This window comes from Carassius auratus, chromosome 46 (genome assembly GCF_003368295.1).
Source record: "Carassius auratus strain Wakin chromosome 46, ASM336829v1, whole genome shotgun sequence".
In the NCBI taxonomy this organism is placed as follows: domain Eukaryota; kingdom Metazoa; phylum Chordata; class Actinopteri; order Cypriniformes; family Cyprinidae; genus Carassius; species Carassius auratus.
In genome coordinates this window covers 165504-175000 of record NC_039288.1, presented here as the reverse complement: position 1 = coordinate 175000, position 9497 = coordinate 165504, and the positions used below count along the sequence as shown (strand labels likewise).

General features: G+C 38.1%; 1 long non-coding RNA gene across 1 annotated transcript in view; it reads right to left on the bottom strand.

The window, feature by feature from the left end:
• LOC113063789 (uncharacterized) overlaps nt 1-3064 on the bottom strand; it is a 16401-nt gene extending 13337 nt beyond the window's left edge. Inside the window, exons 1-2 of the long non-coding RNA XR_003278742.1 lie at nt 3054-3064; nt 1485-1488 (exon numbers count right to left, since the gene is read on the bottom strand). This is a non-coding gene — a long non-coding RNA (uncharacterized LOC113063789). The remainder of the gene's footprint in view (nt 1-1484; nt 1489-3053) is intronic.
• Nucleotides 3065-9497: the final 6433 nt, after the last annotated feature.

Genomic DNA, 9497 nt, shown 5'->3' with positions numbered 1-9497 from the left:
GGTGCAGTATTCTCATAGTCTCCATCTGTTGAGCAAAACAAGGACAGACATTCATTCAATTCCCTTGTTCAGTGACAGTCATTAATAACTCAGTAATTAAAAACCCTACACTGATATTCATCTTCCATGGTTTAACCCTCGTGCTGACCCGAGACCATTTTCTTTTTCTCACACAGGTCAGAACAACTGCCAAAAAAAAGTACAATAAAATAATAATAATATTTTTTCTCATTTCTGTACAAACCACCTCGATACACTTCAGGTGTTTCTTGAAAGATGACCGTCCTGCAACACTCTTTATACATTTGTTGTTGTCAGATGTTGGATTGGATATCTTTATCAGCTCGTTGTCTTTCGTCCAGCAGGTTTTGTATTTCTCTTTGGAAACACCCTGAATGTGAGATTTGGTGATAATATTTCATAATGAGAGATTAGAAACCTGATCATCTCTGACCATGAACACAGAATCATCAGCATTCGGCTTAAACCATCCTCCATTAATAAACTATAATCAGAATCACTGTTATAAGCTTCTTGGCTGAATGAACAGATGCTCCTGAAGCAGTATTCTGAGCCGAGCATAGCTCTCCGAGTGCTGCTGTTATTGTGCAGATGTCCAGCAGAGGACGCTGTGAGTCCGTCTGTCTGAGGTTATCCACACATCTCCGTGTGTCAGACACACATCTATCAGGCGGGATCTCAGGGCTGTTGTTGTTGTTGTTGTTGTTTACTTGCGTGTTTGCCATGGCACACAAACCACAAACAATGCGTTTGTTCACATGCCTGACCGATAAAGAACTGCTAGCTACATTTGTAGTGCATTTATATCATAACTTTCTTCGTTATCAGTAGAGCTGTACGGAGGATAACACTGGATCCTAGGAATGTAGATTAAGTGAAATGTGAACGCAGCAGCAGATGTTTTATATGACTAACATCATGGTAACTCTTTCACTTTGAACCTTATTGAAACCTTCAATGCATGTCACACAAAGTGTAGATCGTCCGTAAAACAGCAGCGGGTTTGATCCTCTCGCCCTGGGTGAATAATGTGACCTTCCTCTCCGAGAGTGTGAGGAAATGAACAGAATCTGCTGCGTCTCGATTCACAGACTATAACACAATACACCTTCAGTTGCTGGCATACATTTACAGGAAGTAGACAGAGATATGGCACAAGTATGTGAGGCCACGCTGGGTTTAGTTTACTTGCTCTTGTCTCATTCTCCATCATGATTCTGCAGCAGTCTGCTTGAACTAATGATGAAAGTGTACAGCTGCCGTGTGTGTCTTCATCAGGCATCAGACGCGTCGAGATAAAGCCTGGTGTGCTGCGTGTCGTATTATGTTAGGTGTCTGTAAAAGCCATTACTACATGCCCCTTTCTCTCTATATTTCTGCAGATGGCACTCCGGACGGATCAAGACTCGAAGTGTGTTTTAGAGCAAAGCAGCAATGATCAGATGAAATCAAAGTGGCTCAACTTTTCTCAAGTGTGAATTGCACAATCAGAATGACATGATGTCTGTCGAATGTTTTTCCACGAGTTCACACACGCCTCCACATGCAGCAAGTGTGTGTGAGACACATGTGATGAGCAGGGCACAGGTCTGCAGCTTCCTCTTCTAGTGAACACTGTTTCCCAGAGCAATCCTGGACAGACTGACAACTACACTCTCACAAAACTATGTGAGGAATCCCTTATGAAACTAAAATATATTGCAGTATATTGGAAAATATCATGTAATATATTAGCATATATTCTTATATATATTTATTTTTTCCCAATATATTGCAATATATTGAAAGCGGCAATCATTTGTATATTTTGCAATATATTATATAATATATGTATCATCAATATATTGTTAAATGTATTCAAAAATATAAAATATTAGAAAATAAAAAGGGTAAATAATATATTACAATATATCACAATATATTTTAAGAAATATATCGGTAAATATATTTTCCTTTCGTAAGGGAAGTCTGTCACTAGAGCCGAACCCTGGTGTGCTTCTCTGGGTTAGGGTTTGTGTCCTGAGAGAACATGAGGAGAACATGAGGAGAACATGAGGGAACGCTCTACAGCTCAGAATAATAATCCTGTTTAAAAGCTCTGTTATAGACACCATCTCCTTGAGAGACAGGGAGATTTGAGGGCTTTTATTGTTTTATGGTGTCACACAGAGACCAGAGTGAGTAAAGTGAAGTGAGTCCAGGGAAGTGCGGTGGATTCCAGCCAGACTCAGGGATTTCTTGTAAATGCCAGTGTTTCCTCTCAAGGGCGACTCCGTCTGGTCACGCCGCAGAAGTGCTGCTGGAGATAAAGTCACGTGATTTACAAGAAATCCAAGCTGCCTCTGCCTAGGATTCTGCAATGAGCTGACGTTGAGCTGAGAGCGGCGTCCTGAGGCTTTATGTGGGTTATGAGGAAACACAGCAGACGTCTGACGCTCTATTACATTATCTGCTGCATCGTCTGCTAATGATGCCCATGTTTATGATTTCATCCCCTGCACGTTGAGCCGGTTTGGAGCCACTCTTCTGCTGGACAGTGCAGTAAATGCATATATTGCAGAAGACGAGAGGTAGTTGTGCACAGGACAGTCGCTCGTATATGGTCATCTATGTAGGTCAGGTTTAGTGTGATCGGGACGCTGCTGAGCAGACGCTCATCACTGATTCAAACTCCTCCACCTTCACAGGATATTACAGTCAGACTCAGATCAACTCATAGTTGTACTTCTCACACAATGTGATTATTCTCTGATAATGAGATAATAATAAAAAAACCCTTGTGAAACATTCCCACACTCTGTGTTGGCAGAAGAGACTGACATTTCTAACAGATGTGGTCAAGTTAAATACAACGTTCCTGAAACAATGAGCTCAGCTTCCCTTTTCCACTCACTGAAGACTAAAGAAGAGAAATGTGCAGTTTATGTGAAGTTGTGTAATACAGCAGCGCTCTGTAGTAGAGGAATGGATCATTACACAAGTGCTGTGCAAATCAACAGATAAAGACTGTTAAGAGCATGTTTTACTGGAACACACTATGTTAAACTTCATTTAATGTGCTGCTTGCTGTTTCTTTGCCCTTCATTGTGAAATGCTCTTTCTGAGTGAAAGTTCAACACCAGATGAGTTTAGCATGATTCGTTCCATGCATCACTTTATCTCCATGCAGAAATATTACAGTTACACATCTCATATTGTTATACAAAGTGTAAACCTATTGGAAATTTGATCACTTTTATATAGAGAGATATATTTAATACTCATCAGGGTGTTGCTGAGTGTTTTAGTCTTTCACGAAGCCTCATGGCCACAGCTTGCAGAGAAACCAGAGAATGCTTTGTTTTTCTTTTCTTTTTTAATCGACTAGTTTATCATAGATCTATAAAAAATATGTATGTCGTTTATACATAACCTAATACTGTAGACATATAAAGCACATCAGTATATGTTGGTAATATAATGATAAGAAAAACAAGTAAAAACAGAACTTTCTATGTTATTATAATAAACATACATCGTGACTTTTTATCTCATAGATCTGAGAAAAAAGTCGGAGTTGCAATATATTCATGTTATAAACGTGCAAGTGCAAAAAAAAAAAGAAGAAAAGTGATAATTGTGCGATCAAACAATGCAGTGATCTTTTGAATGTTTTATTCTGTGGCAGGAGCAGGCAGAGTGATATATGTGTTTCTCTCTCACACCTGGTCCGAGCCGTGTGTCTGAGCTGTGGGAGGATCACAGGACCTGAAGGAGAGCATGCAGATGTATGTCCTGCTAGTTCCTCCTGATATATGATCCGGGAGTCCATGGAGTTCATTGCCTTTGTTTTATGATTTCACCACAGAAACCATAAAGAGAATCTAGCTCATGTCAGAATACAACCAAACGTATGATAAACACATTCCTGAGCCGAGCGGCACTCCTTATGACACACACTAATGTTAGAAGAACTCCATTCATCCTCTGCGTTAGCTCTTTCACCAACACAGAAACGCCTACAGACAAACGATGAGCTGATGAGCAATTACTCAATTAAAGAGCTATTTCTAGACTGTGTAGAAACCATTTTCACTCAGAAATGACAGACACGAGTGACTGATTCAACCGTTTCTGCTCTTTAACTCTTTACACTCTGATTTAACTCATGATATTCAGGTTTGCTGGTATAAATGAACGTTCTTGGCGTGATTCAGTGATATTACATTATATTTTTGACTTGAATAAAACCAGTAAATTAACTTAACAGTTTTTCGTGTGGCTTGCAGAATCATATGTAGATGAAATTGTGTTTTTTCTTGATATGCAGCACAGTAAAATATGCATAGATCCTTTTATTTCATCAATCTTTAATCACCCTCCGATGAAAAACATGCTCACTGTTTCAAAAAATACTAAAATGTACCATGTAGGTATCAGAATCTACCCTTTGTGGGTAAATAAGGTACAAATGTGTACCTTTTGAAAAGTCTTCATCCAAGTGTTGTACCTATTTGTACCTAAATGGAAGTTTTCATTTTTTAGTGTTTTTTGTGAGTCATTATAAACCGCAGCGTATTCATGAGCCGTTCCTCTCCTCCAGTTCACACACTCCCAGAGAAAACGCTACAAGAAGCTGTCTCTGTTTTAGGACCCTTTCAAAATATACTAATATATACCATTTAGTAAATATGGACACTTTAGATAGAATTATGTAGCTGTAATGTACTAAAACGCATCCTTTAGTAAAAGTGTGTCCCCTTTGAAAGGTTACAGCGACAGCAATCATAACCAGACGCGAGGGTCACTGCGTCTGCTCTGACAGATACACAGTACTGAAACCTGAAAGATGACTTCAGCGTCTGTGTACTGTCCAAGCATGAACACCATCACGGCTTGTGACTGACACTCATAGTCACTTCTAGTGAAAATGGAAGAAAAGCTTTGCATTGCTTTGAAGAATGCACAGAACTCGATAAATTACAGATCATATCCTGTTATTATTTGTGGATTAAATAGAGTATATATGATATTAAAAATATATATTTAAATGTATATAAGTTGGTTGAGTGATATTAAATAATATTTTTGAATTGAATAAAAATACAGTTATTTAGATGTTCTCATTTTTTTCAGTGTATTATCCTCAACAATAGATGAAATAAATGAAAGCTGGATGTGCGTTATTTGAAGATGATAGATGGATGTGTGTTTGAGATCAGCCTACACTGTTTCAGTGTTGAGGGTGTGAATATTTGTGGCATCAGTTCCTCAAAATGCTGTTTGTTTCTCCGCTGAAACGCAGTACTTGTTGACCAGGAAAGTCAGCAGGTATCTTGAGATGTAATGTGACTCATGTGGGAAGAAAATGAAGAAATGAACAGGGCGGAGTACTTTTATTGTGCACCATTTCTAATCAAGCTGTAACATTCTCAAGTTTGATTGAATTCACTGGTAGTTAGATAAAGACAGCACACACACACACACACACACACACATTATTACAGCCAAAGCAGTAAAAAAAAAAAAAGCATAAATATGCATATGCAAAATCATGCACACAAATACAATCATGTTTTGCGTATTTGAGAGACATGCACTGTAAAAGGGTTATTGCCAAACTTATTGATCATATTTCATCAATGAACATCACAGTAACACATTGTGCCAGGGGAAAATAAATGGTGGAAATAGATTTTGAAAAGTGTTAAAGTACTCAATCAGTGTCAGTATATAACAATAACCAGAGAATACATACGGTCTGAAAACGTTTAAAGTGTTGTTCTTTACCGTGACACTTCTGCCAGTGAACACAGCTTCACTCAGATATTCTCAGAGAAACCTAGCTTTATATCTTGTAATAACATCAGAGTAAAACATGCACAAAGTGAGTCGAAAATTTAAGTTAACCTGCAGCATAGAGCTTGGGGATCTACATGATTGTGCATTGCATTCTGGGTAATCTCGGGAGCATGCAATAACAACAGATACAAACCTCCGGAGTGTTTATGTTCATTTTTAAGAGCTGCTTGCACTTGCTGAGAATAAATGCACTAATATTTGAGTCGCTTGTGTTCATGTGAGTGCAGAAATCATACAGCAATCCACACAGTGTGTTTCTTTTGCAGCTTTGCAACGGTAGACCTATCATATTCATTTTCACTTCTACTTGGACTATTTCTCAGTCTCTACTGCAGGGTGGGTTTCCATGTAAACTACTGTATTTAGATTAACAGTAGGCTATTTTCCCAGAATGCATTGAAATCTATAGTAACATACAAGGAAATGGCTGAGAGTACAGTAAATTACTGTGAAAACCAAAATTATTGACAGTAAAGTGCTAGCGATGAAATGAGCCTCAGCAGGACGAAGGAGTCACAGACATGACTCAAGTGTGAGTGTTATGGACACATGTGATGTGAAATGTGATGGAAAATGGCATTTGTTTGTTTAGTAAAATGACAATGACAGCTCTCTCACACACACACACACACACACGCTATATGTATGAATGATTCGTGGACATCATCAGTAGAGCTGAACAATGGCCCTGTTGTTTTTTTTAGAGCCTGATATTTTCCTCTTTGCTCTGTGAAGCTGCTTTGATCTTTATGAAGCGCTACAGAGATAAATCTGACTTGACTCGTCTTGGCTATAAAGGCTGGAGAGATTGTGTTTAAAAAGGTGTTGGAGACAACCAGCTGGATTTATGTGGAGTTTGATTGCATGTTCCTGTTCATGTGAGGAATCCTGTAGTGTCTGTGTCCGTCTCGTCTGGATCCTGAGTCAAGCAGAAGCCGTTATCCGTCATCCAGATTTAGCTGTAAATATTTTGAGCTCTGATTTCATGCAGTTGTCTTCGTCTGCTGCAGAGGAAGGGCAGCACTGTGTTGCATCTCAACGCTTTCTTACCACATCCTCCTAAACTCAGTCAACTCACCTCTGCCCCCCCATCCGCCAAACCCATGCTGACTGTTCATTATCATCTGAGAAAGATGCCTCCAGCAAAGGTCTACACCAGGGTTCCTCAAATCTTGTGCTAGAGGGCCAGTTTAGCTCCAGCCCTGATCAAACTCACCTACCTGTGATTCCTAATGATCCTGAAGACATTGATTAGCAAACTGTTTAATTAGAGTTAGAGCTAAGCTAAGCTAAGCACGTCTGAGGATCCCTGCTCTACACATGTGATCAAACATGGACCTAAACATTTACATCATTACTCAGCAGCAACAAGCATAATTGAGGATTTCCTTCTGAGGATCAGCCTACAGCTTGCACATGTTCACATTTTACACACACACACACACACACACACACACACACACACACACACACACACACACAGCGAGGTGTGAACACACACCCAGAGCAAAGAGAGCGCTGTACACTCACTTCTCCTGCTGGTACTGAGACTCAAACCCACAACCTCTGGGTTACAAGTCTAAGTCTCTAACCATTAGATCATGACTGCCTTTTTTAATTATTGTGTAATATTTATTATTATTGTATTCTAGCAGCCAAAGGAGATAGCTCATACAGATCTTTATCACTTATTAACTTTAGTTTGTTAAAATATCACGCCCCTCCATGGTTTAGACATCATAAATTAGTAAAACATCGTATTCAGTAGTACATTTACCATGTGATCCATGCTGTTGTTTGCTATTATTATACTTGATCTGTAGATAAGGATCAAAATTTTGCATAAAAGGACTTTATCTGGCTTAGTTTAGTGCTGTTTCTAAAGCATGTTTCGTTCTACCAGGTGTCTGATAGCCCTAACTAAAAAATTATACTTCAGTTTTATTTTGTTAAGTATACTTAAGTAAAGTTAAAGTATATGTTTAAGTGTACTTTATGTAGTAAGTAAACAAATATCAGTGTACTTATAGTATACTTATAAGTGTACTGTTTCAATAGTCCTTTGGACTAAATTGGTCCACTTTCTAGTATGTAAAAGTATACACTTAAGTATAACAGTAGCTAACTTGAGTACACAACTAGTTTGTTTTTAGTTTGTACTGCAACTATACTAAAATTGAACTTCTATATGTACTGATAGTTTACTAATTAAATACTTATAGCATTTTCAGTACATTTTTAAGTATAGTCTCAGTAAACTAGTTTAGTAGTTTTATACTGCAAGAATAATAAGTTTTCTTAAAGTCCCTATATAGGTAATCATTTTTATATTTTTTTTTGTATGAATATCTAAACATACAAAACATCAAAAGAAAGTACAGGGTATCTGAAGAAATAACATTTTGAACAAAAATCTGAAAAAAAAAGACTATGAATTGGATTCAGAATGATAATAGAAATGTAGAAGTCAATAAACACGCCAAACCTCTTCATGGGAACGACATTTTATTCCATAACGTTACACAGTTTTGATGCTGTTTTATGTCTGATGATTGTGTTAGATTACAGGTGGAATCATCTGTTGTTTCGGTTTCTTCTTCGCTTTTGTTTTGAAGATTATGTACAGAAGATGTGTAGTAGCGCCCCCTACTGTATAACAATGAAAACACGGATTCCCAGATCACAAGTATAGCTCAAATATATTTACACTTTTTCTAAGTATATGTCAAGTGTACTTAAAAGGGTCCTATTATGCTTTTACACTTTTTCAACTTTAGTTAGTCTGTAGCTGTTTGATCATAAAAAATATTTTATTAAGCAGAAATCACTTTTCAAAAACTACAACGAACGACTCTTTTGGACAACAACGTGTATTTTCTGGGATTTGTGATATCACAAATTCTGACGAATGGCACAAGACCTGGTTAAGCTGCACTAGAGAAGGCAATGACTGGTTACAATCATCCGGGTTTAAATCATGCTCAAATGTATTTGATTTGACACAGTATTTACACTGAAGCTGTAGGCGGCTATAGTAAGAGCATGACATTTCCCAACCAGGCGCAGAGTGGAGCCAATCACAGCACACGCAGGCCCAGCTAACCAATCACAGCCCACGCTGGCCCAGCTAACCAATCACAGTGTTCCTGTAGCTCAACTGGTAGAGCACTGCGCTAGCAAGCAAGCAAGGGTAAGGTTGGGGGTTCGATTCTCCAGGAGCACATGATATGTAAAAATTGATAGCCTGAATGCACTGTAAGTCGCTTTGGATAAAAGCATCTGCTAAATGCATAAATTTATAATTTATTTATTTTATTTACAACACACACTGGCCCAGCTAACCAATCACAACACACACTGGCCCAGCTAACCAATCACATCACATCTCATATTTCATAAGGCGGGTCTTTATTTGATACAGGAAGTATTCGAGCCGTTCATGCCAGACTGGGGAGAGAGCGGTTGTAATAATGTCAAATATGTAAAAAACTATGTATTTATAGAACAACCTAGTATGAGAGCCTGTTCTAGTACACCCCAAAACAAAATCAATACTTTGTAAAAGAGCATAATAGGACCCCTTTAAATCTCATGTAAAGTATATTTCTGAAAATTAATTTCAAGTAGAAATAGAG